This window comes from Pristiophorus japonicus, chromosome 17 (genome assembly GCF_044704955.1).
Source record: "Pristiophorus japonicus isolate sPriJap1 chromosome 17, sPriJap1.hap1, whole genome shotgun sequence".
Taxonomy (NCBI): domain Eukaryota; kingdom Metazoa; phylum Chordata; class Chondrichthyes; family Pristiophoridae; genus Pristiophorus; species Pristiophorus japonicus.
The window spans coordinates 90077338-90100506 of NC_091993.1; positions in this window are offsets into that span (position 1 = coordinate 90077338).

The following is a 23169-nucleotide window of genomic DNA, read 5'->3' on the forward strand; positions in this document are numbered from 1 at the left end:
CTTTGCAGTTTATCCACAGTGTACTGGACTGATAATAATCCAGGCTTCAGTATGTGCCATTCAATGGAAATGAATTTAGGTCATGAAATTTAACATTAATTACTAGTCAAAGGATTTAAAAGGGAAGTTTGAGAAAAATATATATCAAATCAATTAGTGACTTCTGGCAAAATATAATAGACAACATAAAAAGTATAGATTTTTCCCCCTATGAGGTCCATCAGTTCTTTTAAATATAAACGTCTGATGAAAAAGAAAAGAAAGACTTGGATTTATGTAGCGCCTTTCATGACCACCGGACGTCTCAAAGTGCTTTACAACCAAAGAAGTACTTTTGAAGTGTAGTCACTGTTGTAATGCAGGAAACACGGCAGCCAATTTGCTCACAGCAAGCTCCCACAAACAACAATGTGCTATTTTTTTTTTGTTATGTTGATTGAAGGATTGGCCAGGACACCGGGGATAACTCCCCTGCTCTTCTTCGAAATAGTGCCATGGGATCTTTTATGTCCACTTGAGAGAGCAGACGGGGCATCAGTTTAATGTCTCATCTGAAAGACGGCACCTCTGCCAGTGCATTGCAGGATCATACCTGAAATGTTAACCTCTCTTTTCTCTTTACACAAGCAGACTGACCTGCTGGGTATTTCCAGAATGTTCTGTTTTCATATTTTAATTGTCTATGTATAATTCTTGCTTTAATTCATTATTTCTTCTTCTTTAATGTCCAGTATTTTCTAATTTATAATCAAATCTTTTGTATTTCTACATTAATTCTAGGAAATGGTGAAGGAAGTGGTCCATTGTTTCACTGTTATCACAAGTAGATGCAATTCTTTTAATCTATCTCCCAGCTATAACATTTATGTTTGCTTTTTCACTTTTTTAATTTCATTTAGTTATAGATTTTCCACTCACTTTATTTCTCCCTAATGTTCCCTTTCTCTTCTCACTCCAGGGACTTGAGTACAAAAAAATCCAGGCTGACACTCCAGTGCAGTGCTGAGGGAGCGCTGCACAGTCAGAGGTGCCATCTTTCAAATGACGCTATATAAATTCAAGGGGTGGAAATTCGGCTGTGCCTCTATTGCAGGGTTAACCCAGGCAGAGCGGTAACTTTAGCCCCTTGAAAAAGTTTGCGCTTCCCGCCGAGAAATTTGTCGGAATCGGACGAAGAGCTGATGGGGGCGCTAAATCAGTCGTTACACGCCTGACCTGGGGGAGGGGGGGCCCTAACGAAAATGCTAACGTTAAATTTTTCCGAACCATTGCGCATGCTCTGATCTCCAATTCACATCCCAGGAAAAGCCAAGTCTTAAAGGCACGACAAGATAAGTATGCACATGCGCAGCTCCACCTCCTCACTGACCTGAGAGCAGGAAAATGGAGGAGCAGGGAAGAAGGCAGAGAGTGCACCATTTCTTGGCCACAGCCCTTGAGGCTTTGTTGGAGGCTGTAGGGAGGTGCAACAATGTCCTACATCCTGGAGGGGGATGAAGGTCACCACCAAGGGTGTTCAGGAGGCTGTGGAGGCCCAGCACATCTCTGCCTGTGACACGGTGACCAGGACAGCGACTTAATGTCGCAAGATGTACAACGACGTCACTAGGATCATCAGGGTGAGTACCCTTTACATTAACTTCACAATGCATTCATGTGAGCCTCACTGTCTTACACAATGTAAAGGTTTTACACTGCACACCCCTTCTCTATGTGTACCAGGACATGCTCCTTGTTGCTGGAGACAACCTAAAAGCTCTCTATCGCCTCACCAGACATGCCCCGCCCATCCAAGCGTCTCTTACCTTCCAGCTCCTGACTCAGCCTGAGGACACTCGCCAAGACCTTTTAACTCTCCATATGGGGTCACAGGCCTTCAGCCTCATATTACTCGTAGCTCCTTGTCCCCAAATCCCATCTTTGACACATCCACTGTGTGCTGCCCCGCAGGCTGAGATGCAGAGATTCACACCTCACGGCATTATTATCGGTCACTTACTGCAGACACATGCGGCACTCGAGGAGCTGCAGACCCACTGACAACTGCTTGTTCTGCTCATTGCAGGCCAAACTCGCCCACAACAGTCGAGAGCAGGAGTGGATGGGAGGAGGGGAGCCAGACCCCCAGGACCTTACCGTCATTAAGGAGCGGGTGTCCGCCCTTATATGCGTACCAGTCGGGGCGATGGCGGCCGGTGAAGCAGAGCCCCCACTCGACAGTGATGGTTTCTGAATGAGATGGACGTTTTCTGTAAGACTCCTGACCCTTGAGCCCACATACCTTACAACATGTAGCTCCAAAATAATAATGCCCTCTCCTTCTTGCCTTCCTGCCCCCTCCCCAACTGCTACCCACACTTGTGTTGCTTTGTGCTTACAGATGATGAGCCAGATGAGCTGCAGCCTGCCCAGCAGTCGCCGAGATCAGATGAGGGGAAGGATGAGAAGAACGTGGAGACATGTGTGGCCACAGACCAGGACCTGTCCTTAGTGCCAGTGAGTGGGGAGACCAGCGCAGTGGAAGAGCCCACCTTCCTAGGGTTCCCAGATGCTGACACTCCTGGCCCCAGTGGCCTGCAGCAATACCCAGCACAAGGGGAAGCTCAGGGGACAGCTCTCCAAAGGGTAAGTCGGCCCAGGAGGCCTGCTCAGAGACAGGCAGATGAGGACCTGGATTATAAGAACATAAGTACATAAGAACATAAGAATTAGGAACAGGAGTAAACCATCTAGCCCCTCGAGCCTGCTCCACCATTCAATAAGATCATGGCTGATCTGGCCGTGGACTCAGCTCCACTTACCCGCCTGCTCCCCGTAACCCTTAATTCCCTTATTGGTTAAAAATCTATCTATCTGTGACTTGAATACATTCAATGAGCTAGCCTCAACTGCTTCCTTGGGCAGAGAATTCCACAGGTTCACAACCCTCTGGGAGAAGAAATTCCTTCTCAAGGATTGGGAGGCTATGTCCAGGGAGTCCATGCAGATGCACCGTGAGCTTATGGGTGTATTGGAGAGGGTGCCGCAGAGCGTGGATGCACTTGCTGTGAGTGTGGCAGAGGCCCCCACAAGCCTTGCCCATGCCTCTCAGCAGTCTATTGATCCCATTCTTGCCCAGCTAAACCAAGAAGCGGGCTCAACGAGCGACAGTGGGGTCACAGAGATGATAGTGCGTGCCATGCTTGATGTAGCAGCAGCCATGACATCCCAGACCGAAGCCACACAATGTCTTTGTGATGTCATGCAGACATGGAATCTTAGACTGCAACGCTTCAAGCATAGTCTGCACTTATGCAGTCTCAGAGTGATGCCATCCTCTCTGTCATCCCCACAGTCGGACAGGGAACAACCGGTGCTGCAGCAGGTCAGCAATCTGTGGGGGCACATATTGCTCCTGATGCTCTTGCACCGCCCCAGAGGAGTGGCAGTGTGCCATTGGAATTGGAAGGTGCTGTCACTCTTCACGATGGCAGCATTCCAGCTCCCGCCACTGCCAGTCTGTCTCTACACCTGCCACGGCCTGCACCTCAGCCATCTGACACTGCTGCCGCCCATCCTGGGGTGGTGCAGTCAGCAGTCGGGCACTTCCATGCCCACAGCTGGTCCAGGGCGTCAACCAAGGCCATCTGTCCTGACTCCCTCAGACACACAGCAGCCCTCAAGCAGCCTTGCTGCAGGCACTGAGGCTATCTTGAGGAGCAGTCGGCATGGAAGGGGGGGTGAGGCAGAGGGGTGGGAAATGTCAGAGTAAGACCCACTGAGCAAATGTCTCCCCAGGGGATATCTGTAGAAATGTAATGAAGTCTCATCTTTGTTTGTGTTCTTTGAAGGAGCGGATGCTCCATTGTGTTTTATGTGCAAGTGTGGGGTTTTTGGGCTTGCTTGAGCAATTTGTGAAAAATAAACTGTTACTTTGACCGTCTCTCTTAGCCTCTGGGCTTATGATTGAGATGTGGCCTTATCGTGGCAGAATGCGCGGTCATTATTAGCTGCATCCCTCAGCTCCCTTCATTTAAACAAACCAATCCCTTATGAGCCATCACCAATTAGCCCTGGCACCGCCAGCATTGGCACGCTGCCTCTTCCGTGGCTACTGCTGGTCCTCGTCATCCTGCTGGACATTCGGGGCATCGCCAAGCTCTTGTTCCTCTTCCTCCTCCTCCTACTCCTCCTCCTCCTCCTCCTGAGGTGGGCCTGTGATCCCCACTGGCAAGGCCTGGGCCCTCATGATAGCCAAGTTGTGCAGCATGCAGCACACCACAATGAATAGCGAGACCTGGTGAGGGGAGTATTGAAGGCTGCCTCCAGAGCAGGTCCAGGCATCGGAATCGCTGCTTCAGCAGCGTTATTGTCTGCTCTATGTTGCGGGTGGCAGTATGGCTCTCATTGTAGCTTTCCTCTGGTTCTGTGGTGGGGCTGCGGATGGGTGTCATTAGCCAGGTGGCCAGGCTGTATTCCTTGTCCCCGAGCAGCCAGCCTCGGCCTTGCCATGGTGACTGAAACAGTCGAGGCATAGTACTCTCCCGCAGGATAAAGGCATCATGTGACTTCCAGAATAGCGAGCATTGACTGCGAGGATGCACTGCGTGTGGTCGCACACCAGCTGCACGTTTAGGGAGTGGTATCACTTTCTGTTTCTGAAGACCTCTGCATTCTGGAATGGTGCTCGCAAGGCCACGTGCGTGCAGTCAATTACTCCTTGAATCCTACCCTGGCAAACCCACATGCGAGTTCATCCTGTTTCTCCCTGGTCATCGGGAAGGTAATGAAGTCCATTCTACATGTGTAGAAAGCCTGTGTGACATTGCAGATGCAGAGATGTGCTGCAAATGGTGAGATGCTGCCTATGTCCCCTGATGCAGCTGGGAGGAGCCAGGGGCATAAAAGGTGAGTGTCACCGTTACCTTCACTGCAACAGGCAGTGCAGTCCTGGTGCCGATGTAAGGCTGCAGGTCTGCCTGCAGGAGATGGCATATCTCTGTAACGACCTTCTTTCAGAAGCGCAGCGTTCTGATACACTGTTCCTCGGAGAGGTCCCGGTATGAGCGTTACCGCCGGTAAAGCCGTGAGGGGTAAGGTCTATGGGCTCTTTTCCTTCGCTGCCAACATGGCTAACAGCCTTTCTCTCTTGACACTGCCTTGCTAGAGTATGTAGACTGTGACACTGGTGAACTAGTAATGCCCCCATTAAAGTTTTCAAAATAAATTTTTCTCAAGCTGAATTGTTATGTCTATCTGCCGCTGCTAACTCGGAGGCTCATGCACCGTGCTCTGTGTAAACGTTGCACTGACTGTGACCTACATAAGAACATAAGGATTAGGAACAGGAGTAGGCCATCTAGCCCCTCGGGCCTGCTCCGCCATTCAAAAAGATCATGGCTGATCTGGCCGTGGACTCAGCTCCACTTACCCGCCCGCTCCCCGTAACCCTTAATTCCCTTATTGGTTAAAAATCTATCTATCTGTGACTTGAATACATTCAATGAGCTAGCCTCAACTGCTTCCTTGGGCAGAGAATTCCACAGATTCACAACCCTCTGGGAGAAGAAATTCCTTCTCAACTCGGTTTTAAATTGGCTCCCCCGTATTTTGAGGCTGTGCCCCCTAGTTCTAGTCTCCCCGACCAGTGGAAACAACCTCTCTGCCTCTAGCTTGTCTATCCCTTTCATTATTTTAAATGTTTCTATAAGATCACCCCTCATCCTTCTGAACGCCAACGAGTAAAGACTCAGTCTACTCAATCTATCATCATAAGGTAACCCTCTCATCTCCGGAATCAGCCTAGTGAATCGTCTCTGTACCCCCTCCAAAGCTAATATATCCTTCCTTAAGTAAGGTGACCAAAACTGCACACAGTACTCCAGGTGCGGCCTCACTAATACCCTATACAGTTGCAGCAGGACCTCCCTGCTTTTGTACTCCATCCCTCTCGCAATTCCATTCGCCTTCCTGATTACCTGCTGCACCTGCAAACTAACTTTTTGGGATTCATGCACAAGGACCCCCAGGTCCCTCTGCACCGCAGCATGTTGTAATTTCTCCCCATTCAAATAATATTCCCTTTTCCTGATTTATTTCCCAAAGTGGATGAACTCACACTTTCCGACATTGTATTCCATCTGCCAAACCTTAGTCCATTCGCTTAACCTATCTAAATCTCTTTGCAGCCTCTCTGTGTCCCCTACACAACCCACTTTCCCACTAATTTTTGTGTCATCTGCAAATTTTGTTACACTACACTCTGTCCCCTCTTCCAGGTCATCTATGTATATTGTAAACAGTTGTGGTCCCAGCACCGATCCCTGTGGCACACCACTAACCACTGATTTCCAACCCGAAAAGGACCCATTGATCCTGACTCTCTGCTTTCTGTTCGCCAGCCAATTATCTATCCATGCTAATACATTTCCTCTGACTCCGCATACCTTTATCTTCTGCAGTAACCTTTTCTGTGGCACCTTATCGAATGCCTTTTGGAAATCTAAATACACCACATCCATCGGTACACCTCTATCCACCATGCTCGTTATATCCTCAAAGAATTCCAGTAAATTAGTTAAACATGATTTCCCCTTCATGAATCCATGATGCGTCTGCTTGATTGCACTATTCCTATCTAGATATCCCGCTATTTCTTCCTTAATGATAGTTTCAAGCATTTTCCCCACTACAGATGTTAAACTAACCGGCCTATAGTTACCTGCCTTTTGTCTGCCCCCTTTTTTAAACAGAAGCGTTACATTAGCTGCTTTCCAATCCGCTGGTACCTCCCCTGGCATCTGCTATAACTTCTGCCATCTCTTTTAATACCCTGGGATGCATTTCATCAGGACCAGGGGACTTGTCTACCTTGAGTCCCATTAGCCTGTCCAGCACTACCCCGCTAGTGATAGTGATTGTCTCAAGGTCCTCCCTTCCCACATTCCTGTGACCAGCAATTTTTGGCATGGTTTTTGTGTCTTCCACTGTGAAGACCGAAGCAAAATAATTATTTAAGGTCTCAGCCATTTCCACATTTCCCATTATTAAATCCCCCTTCTCATCTTCTAAGGGACCAACATTTACTTTAGTCACTCTTTTCCGTTTTATATATCGGTAAAAGCTTTTACTATCTGTTTTTATGTTTTGCGCAAGTTTACTTTCATAATCTATCTTTCCTTTCTTTATTGCTTTCTTAGTCATTCTTTGCTGTCGTTTAAAATTTTCCCAATCTTCTAGTTTCCAACTAACCTTGGCCACCTTATAGGCATTGGTTTTTAATTTGATACTCTCCTTTATTTCCTTGGTTATCCATGGCTGGTTATCCCTTCTCTTACCGCACCTCTTTTTCACTGGAATATATTTTTGTTGAGCACTATGAAAGAGCTCCTTAAAAGTCCTCCACTGTTCCTCAATTGTGCCACCGTTTAGTCTGTGTTTCCAGTCTACTTTAGCCAACTCTGCCCTCATCCCACTGTAGTCCCCTTTGTTTCATAGTACGCTCGTTTGAGACACTACTTCCTCACCCTCAATCTGTATTACAAATTCAACCATACTGTGATCACTCATTCCGAGAGGATCTTTTACTAGGAGATCGTTTATTATTCCTGTCTCATTACACAGGACCAGATCTAAGATAGCTTGCTCCCTTGTAGGTTCTGTAACATACTGTTCTAAGAAACAATCCCGTATGCATTCTATGAATTCCTCCTCCAGGCTACCCAGTGCGATTTGATTTGACCAATCGATATGTTGGTTAAAATCCCCCATGATTACAGCCGTTCCTTTTTCACATGCCTCCTTTATTCCCTTGATTATTGCCCGCCCCACCGTGAAGTTATTATTTGGGGGCCTATAAACTACGCCCACCAGTGACTTTTTCCCCTTACTATCTCTAATCTCCACCCACAATGATTCAACATTTTGTTCATTAGAGCCAATATCGTCTCTCACAACTGCCCTGATATCATCCTTTATTAACAGAGCTACCCCACCTCCTTTCCCTTCTTGTCTATCTTTCCCCTGTATGTTTAATTCCCAGTCTTGGCCACTCTGCAGCCACGTTTCTGTAATGGCCACCAAATCATACCCATTTGTAATGATTTGTGCCGTCAACTCATTTACTTTATTTCGAATGCTGCATGTGTTTAGGTAGAGTGTTTTAATACTAGTTTTTAAACCATGATTTTTCATTTTGACTCCTCCTGCACCACCTTTATATTCAGTGGCCCTTTTTGTTTTTTGCCTTGGGTTTCTCTGCCCTCCACTTTTACTCATCTCCTTTCTGTCTTTTGCTTTTGTCTCCTTTTTGTTTCCCTCTGTCTCCCTCCATTGGTTCCCATTCCCCTGTCATATTAGTTTAACTCCTCCCCAACAGCACTAGCAAACACTCCCCCTAGGACATTGGTTCCGGTCCTGCCTAGGTGCAGACCGTCCGGTTTGTACTGGTCCCACCTCCCCCAGAACCGATTCCAATGCCCCACGAATTTGAATCCCTCCCTGCTGCACCACTGCTCAAGCCACGCATTCATCTGAGCTATCCTGTGATTCCTACTCTGACTAGCACGTGGCACTGGTAGCAATCCCGAGATTACTACTTTTGAGGTCCTATGTTTTAATTTAGCTCCTAGCTCCTTAAATTCTTCTCGTAGGACCTCATCCCGTTTTTTACCTATCGTTGGTACCAATGTGCACCACGACAACTGGCTGTTCACCCTCCCTTTTCAGAATGTCCTGCACCCGCTCCGAGACATCCTTGACCCTTGCACCAGGGAGGCAACATACCATCCTGGAGTCTCGGTTGCGGCCGCAGAAACGCCTATCTATTCCCCTTACAATCGAATCCCCTATCACTATTGCTCTCCCACTCTTTTTCCTGCCCTTCTGTGCAGCAGAGCCAGCCACAGTACCATGAACTTGGCTGCTGCTGCCCTCCCTTGATGAGTCATCCCCCTCAACAGTACTCAAAACGGTGTATCTGTTTTGCAGGGGGACTCCTGCACTACCTTCCTTGCACTGCTCTTCCTGCTGGTCTTCCATTCCCTAGCTGGCTGTAGACCCTTCACCTGCGGTAAGACCAACTCATTACACGTGCTACTCACGTCATTCTCAGCATCGTGGATGCTCCAGAGTGAATCCACCCTCAGACCTCCGAGGAAAGCACTTCCTCATCCCTTTAAGTAGGCGGGCATGAGTGGTTTGCGCACTCAGTAAACCTCTAATGAATTTTCCGTCAGGGCACTAAAAGCTGCACGCCCGGATGGTAAGGTATAACGCTCGCATTAACGCACCCTCTGGCTGTTAACTGAGGCTATAGACAACCAAAAATCCAGCCCCAAGTTTTTATTTCTTTCTTTGCTATTAAATTCTCATTCTCCATTAATTTTTATTTTCCTCTATTCTCCATTTTTTTTCCATTCATTTCTATCTTGATATCGTAATTCCCCTCATCCTTTATTTCCCCTTCAAACTTTTGTTTATTTCTATTTGTGGAGTGTCTGAAATCCGAAAACCTCGGGACCGAGGCAGTTCCGGATTTCGGGTAGTTGTGGATTTCGGAACGTCTTTCTGATGACCCAAATCTGGAAACGCCTGGGCCGAGGTTCGGGTATTTCCAGATTTCGGAACGTCTTAAGGGGGGACGGCCGAGTGGTGGAGGGCGGATCGGCGACCCGAGGCGCCGGAGTCCGGCGGCGGCCCGAGGCGGGGTGTGATCGGCTGCGGCCAAGGCGGGGGAGTCCACGGTGAAGCGGGGTGGGAGGTGGGGGGAAGGGGACAACGGTGGGTCCAGATTTCAGAACATTTTCCGGATTCCGGACAACCCAGCCACAGATCGGCCCAGTGTCCGGATTCCGGAACATTCCGAATTTCAGAGCTCCGGATTTCTGATGCTCACTTCTGTCGTTCTTCTTCAACGCCGTGTCTCTATTATTGATCTATCACTTGATGTTGTTCCCTTTGTTTCTACCCTTCACTGCCTCTCTGCATCTTTTATTCCCTGTTGATTTCTGCCCTTCTGTGCTCTGCTGTCTTTTTTCTGTGAGTTTGCATAATACTCCATTATCTATCTGCCGTTGTGCATCAGACAATGTAAATAATGCAATGAGCCAATCTCCTGAATTCCTCTTCACGGGCCTATGAAGACTTCAATATAGAAAACATTTTGTTCCAACAATCATCTGAATACATAGGCTAAAGTAAAGAAGGCACACCCATTTAACTCTCTCCCTCTTCTCTGAGGCAGTCCCCCAGAGTCAAGGATGACTTGCTTCCACATTAATATGAGTTCTAAATGGGGTTGTCCATGAGAGTCCTGATGTTCCAGGTCCCTGAATTTCATTTTAAAGGGTAGAAGACGCCTGCATGAATTCTTTTAACGTGGGGTGGCCGTTGCACACCAGCTACCACACAGACTTGACAGAGCAAGATCTTGGTCCAAAGGGGACCCAAGACGATTGGAGACCAGGCTCTGCTGCATGGGCCTAGCACACACACACACACAACTCTGAATCTAGAAGTCTGGGAACGCTCTGGCCTGCAGACTTCTCTACAACCAGCGGGCAGCCGAGTGGGAGGGAGGGAGGGGAGGAAAAGACAAAATTACCCCCTCCACTCTACCCCTGCCCCCCTTCCCCCCATCAAGCAACCCAACAGAGAAATGAAAAAATATAACTGAAAAATGTCAGCTGCATAGAAAACATAGAAACATAGAAAATAGGTGCAGGAGCAGGCCATTCAGCCCTTCTAGCCTGCACCGCCATTCAATGAGTTCATGGCTGAACATGAAACTTCAGTACCCCCTTCCTGCTTTCTCGCCATAACCCTTGATCCCCCGAGTAATAGAAACATAGAAAATAGGTGCAAATAGCTGGAACTCGAACCAGCTGACTCCAGCTTGTGTGTGGGAAGAGGGGCTTGAATATGGTTCGGACAAGAGATGCCGCAAAAATGAATTCTATGTGGTTAGCACAACAACTACCACTTAAGGATTCAACATGTTCATAAAGCTCTTTGATCACCTTACGATGAGTGCTTTTCTTTTTTAAGTCTGACACTCAGGGGATAAAAGAAAAAGAACTCCAAATGCTGGAAATTTGAAATAAGAACCAACTGATGGACACGTCTGTCAGCATCGAGAAAGACAAAAGACATGTTAAAGGTTTCGACATCCATTTATATCGCACTTTTAATAACCTGAGGACATCCTGAAGCACATCATAGCTAATGAAGTATATTTGAAGTGCTGTCACTGTTGTAATGTAGGAAAATGCTTTGGCCAATTTATGTACTTCAAGGTCCCACTAACAGCATTGAAATAAATGCCCAGATGATCTGCTTTAGTCATGTTGGTTGAGGAATAAATCTTGTCCAGGATATCTCACCTGCTCTTCTTCACATAGTGCCATGAGGTCTTTTACATCTTCCTGAGAGGGCAGACAGGACCTTAGCTTAATATTTCATCAAAAAAACAGCACCTCCAACAATGCAGCATTCCTCTTCAGTGTTATACTGAATCATCAACCAAGTTTGCCTGCTCAAGTCTCTGGAATGGGGCCTCTACCTGTGATATTCATAACTTGAAGGTAAGAGAGCTAGCATTGAGCCAAGGCTGATACAAATACCCTGATCATTATTTTAATGGTGAGTGAAGCTAGAATAGTTTTGTTCAACACTTCAAATATTACCCCATTCTCCTCGTTATACACATTGTATTCCTCTGATAATCATAATTATGTATAGCGCTTAAGTCATTGCTGGATATGAGTCTTGGTAATTAAGCCACTTATTAAACATTGATTTTGCTGAACTATGTATGTTTTGAGAAATTATTATTTTGGTATCATAAATATGAAGAGGCAATACAAACATTTAATATTTGCAGTACATATAATACCTGTTGTAAAACTGTTACATTTCTTCTTGAAGAAAAAACACTTGCTTAATTCTAAAATAGTTACTTTGGACGGAATTTCCCGGGGGGTTAGCAGGTGGAATTGGGGGCGGGGCGCGTGAGAAATTTGATATTTTTGACACCGGGTCAGGAACCCGCTGTCAACTCGCTCCCACGTGCCTTTCCCAATGTCGGGTCTGTCGCGTTGAGTAGACCCGACAGGCAAGGCGGGTGACACAATTCAGATAATTAGTAGCTTGTTTAGAGTCACTTAAGAATGACTTTCTGATTAACTTTTGCATTTGGCAGCTCACTTGGGGTCTACGCTGGTTGTGGACAAAGTCTGTCAAGCTGAGGCACGAGTTCAGTGACCATCGAATCAACTGCTGAGTTGACAGCTTCAAAGGTAGAGTTAGAGCTCCCACCTTACAGAGACATCTTCCCTCAGCTACAAGCTATTCCTCACTGCATTTCCACAATAGATTCACCATGCTGCAAGGCTTTACACAAGTCTCCAAAAAGTCTGACCTCATTACCTTTGTCACCATTGACATATCGTTTCTGTCATCTCTACTTCACCAGCCACCTATTCCATCAGCATGGGTGCCCTTTATACTCTCTTAACTTGGTCCTCAGAATTCGACTACAATCATCTCCAATACCAGCAGCACCAGGCAAGCCAGCAGCACCAACAGCAACACTAACCTTCTCCACATTCAACTGATGCTGCACAGGACACAGGACATTGCTGCCCAGGAGGCCAGGAATGACCTCAGCAATGCCAGATTTACTCACTTGAGGCTGTACACCCTGCCGCATGATGCACCAGATTGGCACTACCCCACATCAACACCATAAAGCATCTCTACAATGCCCAGGCCATTCCTTTCACACTCATCACCATTGTGGGGGATACCATTATGTCTCACCATTCACTGCAACTCACTAAGCCACTTCCAAAGGTGAACACAACTCTGTCCAAGAACAAAAAGTGTTGGAAATAAAGGTTTCAATGTTTGACACCACATTAACAGAAACTTTACATCAACATTGCACAAAACAGCCAGGTTCCCATCCTTGTGTGTTATCAGTTAGTATGATTGCACTAGGATGAGGGTGAATGTGAGCAATGGCTAGTGAGATGGGGATGTGATAATATTGATAGAGAGAGATGGGGGAGTTGCCAGGTATGTTGGTGTGAGTAAGAATGTGCAAGAGTAGGGTAGGGAAGGCAGAGTGATGGGGATGTGATGAGTGGCACAGCAGGGTGAGGATGAGTGTGGCTTTGTTTTAACGTTTTGTGATCTACTCAGATCATTTGTGGCACTGCAGCCAGGTCCTCCTGACCACATCCCTGCTTGTGCCCTCCTCTGCAATGTTCAACCACGCTCCGTTGATCTCCTGGGGAGGTCTTTTCTGCCCATTGGAAGGGAAGAGCATCTCCCTGCGTGCTCTGACTCCCTCCATAAGCATCTGGAGGGAGTCATGGGAGAGCCTGGGTGCAGCCCTGTGCCTTTGTGCAGTCTTCTTCTTTTATATGGTAGTAGCAAAACAAATCAAATGTCCAATATCTAAGCTGGATATCGAGGCCAAAGCTTCCGGTGTAATAGCGTGGATATCTTGTAGGCTGCCTGCAAATTTCCTCTGAGGGCAGTGCTCAGTGATGTGCTCCAGGGTCTGATTAGGAGCTCCACAGTTGCATGGTGGGAATGCTTTAATCTTCCGTCTATGGAGAAGCTGGCAGCACCTACCATGACCAGTTCTGAGATGAATGATTGTTGTCCACTGTCAAACCTGAGGAAGATTTGATCCTACAGGTTGTTCTGGTGGGTCCTCTATAAGGAATCAATTCCGTATGTCACAGTTCTTCCAAGCCTTTCACCATTACTCATCAACCGTTGTCGCCTGCTCCAGACTCAACGAGGTCAGCAAAATTGTGGCCTAAGTCTTGGTGATAATGTAAAAAATGGTGTCAATATTATCTGAACAATAGTGACTTGAAACAAAAGTGTGTGTTTATCTGTGTGCTAAGTGCATTTATTAAATTTAATCCCTAATCCAAAGGCAAACTTATTAAATATTGACTATTAATGGATATCAAATTAAAATTGCAATGTTTGAAAGTTTCAGATTTTGAATGCTACTTTCAGTCTCATAGTCCAGGGCAGCAGTTACATTTCTGCTTTTGCATTGAGCTAAAGGGGTTAGTATGTGCATCTATGTAAAAAACGGCAATAACATTCTGGTCCTGATAACTGAGCACATTAAAGCCAAGTTCCAGGAAGCCATCTTACACTGTCTGGGGGAACATAACTCCAGTGTAAAAGGTTTTAAATTTCCTCGGGTGGTCTATTGCCTATTCTGGGCATTTTAGAGACTTAGGAGATGAAATGTTCCCTTTTTATAGCCCCGTTATCACCTCCAGGGAGCGCTAACGGGACGCAGCACTGTTTTCATCCAGGGAAGGGGGGGGCGCACCACCTCCTGGAAATTGCCCAACAGGTTGCAGAGGCACTGGCATGGCAGCGCCGTACCCCGCGGATAGCAAACCTGGCCATTTCCAACCGGCGATGACATCATCGCCCCACGCGGTGACCCCTCGCCACCCCAGAACGATCCCTTAACTCCCTGCGGGGAGAAATAGCCAGGAGGCTGGCATAGACTGATGCGCGGACATCCGTTCTCCGGGCGGTGATTAAAGAGCAGGGCGCCACACCCCAGGCCGCCATCTTTTTTATTGGCCGACTCTCGGATCAGCTCGATCGTGGCAGTCATAACGTGCTCTGGGCTGCCATCATGCAGCCCGGCTGCACGCTGCCCTGGTGGACCAAAGGCGGCCATCAGAGGCCATGCAGAGTGTGCAGCGGCCCTCCCCTTCAATCGAAGGGGAGGGGCATTGAAGAGTGTCAGCATAGCGTAGCATTTCCTTCAACTCCCCAGTAGCGCCCTAGGACCCATCCATACAGGAAGTGGAGCGCCTTTCGGGGTGGTAAGGGCAATTCCGCATCAGGGGCGGGACCTCCGCACCAGGCGCTGAAAGTCCTGGCCCCAGAAGGGTAATGCTCCCTTAGCATTAATACTTCTTAATGTTACGAAAACACAGACACTGTTGTCCACTCCCTCCTAACATTAAGAAGAAAGCCACAGAGTGTGGAAAGATTTGCAAATGCAAGCAAGCACTTTCATCACAGGAGAGACTGAGTTGTAGCTAAGGATAGCTTGCAATATAACTTTGGTCCTAGCTGCACTTTGCAGCTCCTGGCCTCAGACAGGTAGGGGTTGAGTTTCCACTTGTTTCCGTTAGTTATAGCAGTACATTCCGGGCAAAACTGACCAAACCAGCACAAAAGATCAGGAAATTTTAAACGTGAGTCACACCCAAAACTACTTACGCTCATGTTTTCTGCAATCTTTTTCACTGGTTCAAGATTCAATTCATCTGAGTCAAGCCCCACCCACAATCTGGCCACACACCCAGGGCAAAATTACAAGATTCCACTGATGGCGCAGGTTCGGGAAGGCTCTTCAATATGCGTTCATTTTCTTAGGCACACAGGCACTCGTAGGCATGTTTTCAATGTATTTTCATATCAAAAAAATATTTAATTTACTAAGAAACAATAATTAAGCTATTGGGCCAAAAATTGTAAACGGAAGCATACCTCCAGAGTTGCCTCCGACCAGCGAAAGAATTACAAACCTACCTACGGGCAGCGAGGCTACGAAAACTTGTGGTCTCGGGCCTCGAGATGGAGGGCAGCGTGTAATGGCCCACCAAACCCAAGGAGGCAGGCGGTGCGGAAGCGTACCTGGGATCACATGGGGCTTGTCCTCCAATCACAAAGCAGAATTCCATTTTAACAATTTCTGAAGAGAATCCCATAATGAGATGTAATGAAATCCTGAAATCTGATCTAATTACAATTTAATTCATAAGTAGTTTCATTCCACCAAACTTACAAAAATGTATTTTTTTATAATAATTTTAAACATCATTAAAAATCAAATGTCGAGGAACCAACTAGAGAGCTGGCCATTCTAGACTGGGTGTTGTGTAATGAGAGAAGATTAATTAGCAATCTTGTTGTGCGAGGCCCCTTGGGGAAGAGTGACCATAATATGGTAGAATTCTTCATCAAGCTGAAGAGTGACACAGTTAATGCAGAGACTAGAGTCCTGAACTTAAAGAAAGGTAACTTCGACGGTATGAGATATGAATTGGCTAGGATAGACCGGCGAATGATACTTAAAGAGTTGACGGTGGATAGGCAATGGCAGACATTTAAAGATCACATGGATGAACTTCAACAATTGTACATCCCTGTCTGGTGTAAAAATAAAACGGGGAAGGTGGCTCAACCGTGGCTTACAAGGGAAATTAGGGATAGTATTAAATCCAAAAATGAGGCATATAAAGTGGCCAAAAAAAGCAGCAAACCTGAGGACTGGGAGAAATTTAGAATTCAGCAGAGGAGGACAAAGGGTTTAATTCGGAGGGGAAAAATAGAATATAAGAGTAAGTTTGCAGTGAACAAAAAAACTGACTGCAAAAGCTTCTGCAGATACGCGTAGAGAAAAAGATTAATGAAAACAAATGTGGGTCCCTTACAGTCAGAATCAGGTGAATTTATACTGGGGAACAAAGAAATGGCAGACCAATTGAATAAATACTTTGGTTCTGTCTTCACTAAGGAAGAGACAAATAACCTTCTGGAAATACTAGGGGACCGAGGGTCTAGCAAGAAGGAGGAACTAAAGGAAATCCTTATTAATCAGCAAATTGTGTTAGGAAAATTGATGGGATTGCCAATAAATCCTCAGGGCCTGATAGTCTGCATCCCAGAGTACTTAAGGAAGTGGCCCTAGAAATAGTGGATGCATTGGTGGTCATTTTCCAACATTCTTTGGACACTGGATCACTTCCAATGGACTGGAGGGTAGCTAATGTAACCCCACTTTTTTAAAAAGGAGGGAGAGAAAACAGGGAATTATAGACCGGTTAGCCTGACATCGGTGGTGGGGAAATATTGGAATCAATTATCAAAGATGTAATAGCAGCGCATTTGGAAAGCAGTGACAGGATCGGTCCAAGTCAGCATGGATTTATGAAAGGGAAATCATGTTTGACAAATATTCTAGAATTTTTTGAGGATGTAACTAGTAGATTGGACAAGGGAGATCCAGTGGATGTGGTGTATTTAGACTTTCAAAAGGCTTTTGACAAGGTCCCACACAAGAGATTAGTGTGCAAAATTAAAGCACATGGTATTGGGGGTAATGTACTGACATAGATAGAGAACTGGTTGGCAGACAGGAAGCAAAGAGTAGGAATAAACGGGTCCTTTTCAGAATGGCAGGCAGTGACTAGTGGGGTACCGCAAGGTTCAGTGCTGGAATCCCAGCCATTTACAATAAATATCAATGATTTAGACGAAGGAATTGAATGTAATATCTCCAAGTTTGTAGATGACACTAAACTGGGTGGCAGTGTGAGCTGTGAGGAGGATGCTAAGAAGCTGCAGGGTGACTTGGACAGGTTAGGTGAGTGGGCACATACATGGCAGATGCAGTATAATGTAGATAAATGTGAGGTTATCCACTTTGGTGGCAAAAACACAAAGGCAGAATATTATCTGAATGGTGACACATTAGTAAAAGGTGAGGTGCAATGAGACCTGGGTGTCATGGTACAGCAGTCATTGAAAGTTGGCATACAGGTACAGCAGGCGGTGAAGAAGGCAAATGACATGTTGGCCTTCATAGCGAGAGGATTTGAGTATAGGAACAGGGAGGTCTTATTGCAGTTGTACAGGGCCTTGGTGAGGCCACACCTTGAATATTGTGTACAGTTTTGATCTCCTAATCTGAGGAAGGACATTCTTGCTATTGAGGGAATGCAGCGAAGCTTCACCAGACTGATTCCCGGGATGACAGGACTGACATATGAAGAAAGACTGGATCGACTAGGCTTATATTCAATGGAATTTAGAAGAATGAGAGGGGATCTCATAGCAACATATAAAATTCTGATGGGATTGGACAGGTTAGATGCAGGAAGAATGGTCCCGATGTTGGGGAAGTCCAGAACCAGGGGTCACAGTCTGAGGATAAGGGGTAAGCCATTTAGGACTGACTCAGAGAGTTGTGAGCATGTGGAATTCTCTACCACAGAAAGCTGTTGAGGCTTGTTTGTTAGATATATTCAAAAGGGAGTTAGATATGGCCCTTATGGCTAAAGGGATCGAGGGGTATGGAAAGAAAGCAGGAATGGGGTACTGAAGTGCATGATCAGCCATGATCATATTGAATGGTGGTGCAGGCTCGAAGGGCAGAATGGCCTACTCCCGCGCTATTTTCTATGTTTCTATGTAAATCCAGGCCAATATTTGCAGAAACTCATTTGATAAAGTGCATGTGCATAATTTACGATATGCAAATGTTTCAATCATGACTGAAAAAAAAATCCCCTCACGCTTCAAGCGTAACATTTCCGTGCACAATTGCTGGTCAGTCAGTGGGCAAATAACCCAACTCTGTACCAGCAATTGCTTTTTTGTGGCCCGCATATGTTGACAGACCGCAAGTTCCGGATTTCGCACGGCATGCAGAAATGACAACCTTGCGGTGGATTTCAAAAGTACCCCACCATATCGACCACAAAATCCGAGCCATTAAGTGGTTCAGTATAGTTTTTAAAAGTAATTTTGTGTGATTTTAAATCAGGTTACTCACAGATGGAGGACTGGACACTCTTATTAAAACCCTTATTTTTGGTGATAAACCAATTTTTATGTGTATTGATAAAACTGCACCAAATTACCATTCTTCAATACATCGAGGCTTTTTTAATGGAAAGGAAAACAAGAATCTATTAAGTTCTATTACGCTGTGAGATTGCACTGGTTCATGGACAATTTTGCATTTGTGATTATGCAAATTAATTTTAGCGGAAACTTGAAGTGTAACCTAATCTGTGCAATTTCAACCACAATTTGATTGCAATTTCTCAATTGCGGCCAAAGTGGAAACTCTACCCCGTGGCATTGTATAACCAAAAGCTAAGTTGCTCCTGCAGTCAGCAGTCGCCTAAAGTTCTGGTGATTGAATTATCCCCAAGTTATCTGATCAACTGACTGCTGGAAGGATCCAATCACTTTTCAATACTGTGCCCCAGAATTTCCCTTCCATCACAAATAAACAATATACTGGTTAAAATTATCTAACTGCTAAAAAAAACTCTCAGTACATACTATTTTTTTAATCAATGATACCCAAGTTTTTGCAGCAAAATACATTTCAGAAATATTTGCTTCGTGTGCTTATGCCACCGTCCTATTCTTTTGGCTCTTCGTTCTTCCTCTGTGATTGCCAGCAGCTAAAAGTCACAAATCTGCTCGCCTCGTAGACTGGTTTTCACAATGACAAAAAAAGAGAAATGAATACCAAAAAATTTAATAATGACTGAGCTCAAAAGATTATTTTTAACAGGTAGGCTGTTCCAACTACTTCCTGTACACTAGCTGGGGGGTGGAGGGGTATTATTAGGACGCTTGTGAAAGGAGAGAGCGTTCGGGGGAAATAAGGAGGGAGGGAGATCTACAACGAATCTAAAATAAAAGAGAAATAAGGGAAAGAGACAGAAAGCGCCGTGGATGTTATGGGTGGGAGATAAACCAATAGCGGGCCGTGTGCCTACTTGTGACCACAGGCCTGTCGCGGAATAGAAATGTGAGTGTGTGTGTGGTTTTGGTCACTTTTCGAGATCCTTGTACTGTATAATTAAAGAGGCGCCAACACCACTTAGGTTGTGAAACGCTGCTCATTGTTTCAAATCTTGAATGCTTCAATAGAACCTTTATTAAATTTAGGAGGAAAAGTGACGTTTTTAATCTATATAATGATTTCCGTTTCTCGTGATAAAGTTCAATCAAAATACAGAATGGAAAGCTTTGATTGTACACTTGTGGAGATTTTCATTTCTGATCGGTCCTCGTGTTCTGAATGCTGCTATGAATATTGAGAATACGTGTACAAATTGCACTATTTCTAAACCTCGGCGTTCCAAGAACTTGATGTGACGAAACAACTGGTCCATTCTTATCACCAAGTTTTTAATTGTTAACTATTACTGTATTTATGATTTGGTGCCATTCCTGCTATAATACACCAATTGAATCGTACAGTTTCGAAGTATATTCACTCGGAGAGGTTAATGTTTAACTTCTGTGGTGTTTTTTTTTCAGGTACAGTTTTGAATCTGTAGACCTGACAATGTAATCTCTTCCCTTGCGTCTTAAAACTTTTTGAACTCACGCGTGGACCTGAGAAAAGATTTTCAAATAACAATTGAAACAACTAATTTTCCAGATTCTGAATAACAATAAAATATGCGGTTAAAATATTCCAGTCAAAGCATATCCATTTAAAAATTATAATAAGATCAGTTAATTTAAGAGATTGAAACTGGTCTGAATGATAATTTTTTTTTGCAGAATAAATAAACAGAGGGGAAAAATATTTGGGAGGTAACTTCGAATTCGATATTGGTGAACCAACCTCTGAAGAAATCCTTACATGTGTTGAAGAAGAGAGCTGTAGCTCCTCCCACAGCGATCAATCACCCAACTTCAGTCCCCGACGCCAGCCAATAAGGGGAACGTGTGTTTGCCCTGAGCTACAATAGGTAGATGCGGTGGCAGCGAGAGCGGAGTGAAGTTTGCAGAGATCTGCATCTACACACGTGTGTTGCTGAAACTGACATCTGCACCGAGCCGCCAAGCGTTTCCATTCAGATCACAGGAGAATGCTCTTGCCTTGGTTGTTGCTGACCCTCGCTGCCTTTGGGTATGTCTGCCCGAGCCAAGCGCCAACCAGTCCTTCCTGCCCAGCTCTGTGCCACTGTGAGGAGGATGGCATTCTGCTGTGGGTCGATTGCTCAGAACTCGGGCTTACAACGATGCCGGAAAACTTAAGCCCCTTGACGTCTTACCTGTAAGTGCATGTAATGTTGCTGTGATTATACGTCTTACTGTACAGCAATCGATTCATTTAAAGTTGCATTCCCCCCCCCCCCCTTCCCCTCGCCAATACTCTTGCGGAGAATGTAACAGAACCAAAGACTATGGGAGGAAATCAGTGTTTAAACTTGCGAAATTGACTCACGTCAATTGGGAGAAGATACTGTTGTTTGAATGAACTGCCATCCCTTCAGCCGCATATCATTCCTTGTAGCAAGCTGCAGTCCAGAGAATGGGCGACCGCACTGCTCCGTTAATGTGATAGGAAAACAATGAAGTCATGGGTTGTGATGATGGTGTATGTGCGAACCAATGTAAAAATAGGGCACGGTGGAATGCACCGTCTGAAAGGATGGTGGAAGCAGATTCAATCGTAACTTTTAAAAGGGAATTGGATATATACTTGCATTGGGTGGGTGCAGGGCTCTGGGGAAGGAGCAGGAGAGTGGGACTCATTCAAAGAGCTGGCACAGCCACGATAGGCCGAATAACCTCCTCCTGTGCGATATGATTTAATGATGTTTTTTTTCCAGTTACCCTGCAAAATGTCTTGGAAATAAGAAATATTACATATTGCAAACACGTCATTATTGTTTGCTTCTGATTGTACGAAGATCCGAACCATTGTATCGGGCATTAGAAAACGAAGAGTTTAGTAGTCATCTCATCTAATCCGAGGAAATTGTCGCTGTATATATTTGCCTGTGTGTTCATTGCGACTAGTATTGCATAGTTGGACTTCATAATGGAGAGTGCTCACTTGACTGTAGCTAGTGATATCTTGGTCACTAACAGCCATATGTAAATCAGAGATCAGATCAATTGTGCTTAGCTGGAACAGAGTGAATAAGAAGTTATCGATTCCAATCCTGTATATATTGGGGCTCATCGCTGCCAGAATGCGCGCTCGATGTGCTGAGGGGTCTGCTGAACCCTTGCTGAGGGACCCAATGTAGCGGCACACGAGAATAGCATTGCAGTTGTATCCGTTTTGCTGTCACTAAACAGATTCCTGTTGCAGTAAGACTCTGCGTTACTGGTCTGGTTGTCACGAAAGCCGAAGTGTGTCCTGTGCCAAAAAAATAAGTTTCCCCCAAAAAAAGTAATTACTCACTTCCGCCGGTTGGTTAAAAGGGAAAGGCGGGGGGGGGGGGGCGGATAATTTCCGCTGTGCTTAGAATTTTAAATGGCTGAAACTTTATATGAAAGACAAACACACTACAACAACATACTGACATGCTCAGAAATACACGGGCACATCAAAAAGCTTTTAGAAATTGCCTTTAATGCTGCACCTGCCAGGAATATTAATCCGGCTCTTTGCATTGCTGAGGAGCAGTGGTCCAAATCCCCAAAGCATGTTGAGAAAGCGCAACGCTGCATCCTCGCAAACGCCTGCCTTTACGCTGTGGGCAATATGCTGTCGTTCTCGTTAATGTTTAAATCGCGATGGTCGTGTTTGTACAATAAACATTTTCGTAAAACTGACCACAAAACGATTCTTAATTGTACTTCAAGCACGCCAGTGTCCGCACTGTGTCTGATACCAGCAAATCCCCAGCTCCTTGAAGCCGGAGCCTGAATGTTTTGCAGTCAGCCTGCTCGGGGAGGAACACACACTGGACCCGGGCACTCCTGCCGAAGCAGCAGAGGTCCGAATAGCTTCTGGGGCTGGCAACCGGTCGCTGCGAGCAAGTGGTGCTTCCTCACAGGTAGTCTTCAAGCTGCAGTCTCACACTAACTGTGCTTGCTCGTTTACAGCAGGTTGATCAAAGATACACAGCACGCAGACTGAATTACAGCGAGTAAAGATTAACACATGGAAACACAGGGCAGCTTCCAGCGGCATCACCTGCAAATCTATCTCGGATTCGGAATTATAGCAGGGTTAAGTATCAGGCGAATTTTAACTCTCTTAGATTCAGTATAGATACTTGGGTGAATTTTTTATTTGTGTGGTACAACATATTCTAAATGTAAATCCATGTCTTGAACAGTGTATCATTAAACACTAGAGAAAATCTCGCCGGAAACTATACAGTTAAAAGTGAGCAAGAACTGAAGTAATCAAACGGATGTGTCATTTCTTAACCCCGTGTGATAGACTATCCTAAACCATGGTTTGGATTCCCCATAAATGTATTGAGACGGACTTACGGACCGATAACTTTCTCATCCACACTTACACATTTTACACGACGACTTTAGAAGCGTGTTCACACTGATTTATATACTAAATAAACATTTGCTGCTTTTTTGCACGGAAGAGAATAAATCAGCCCC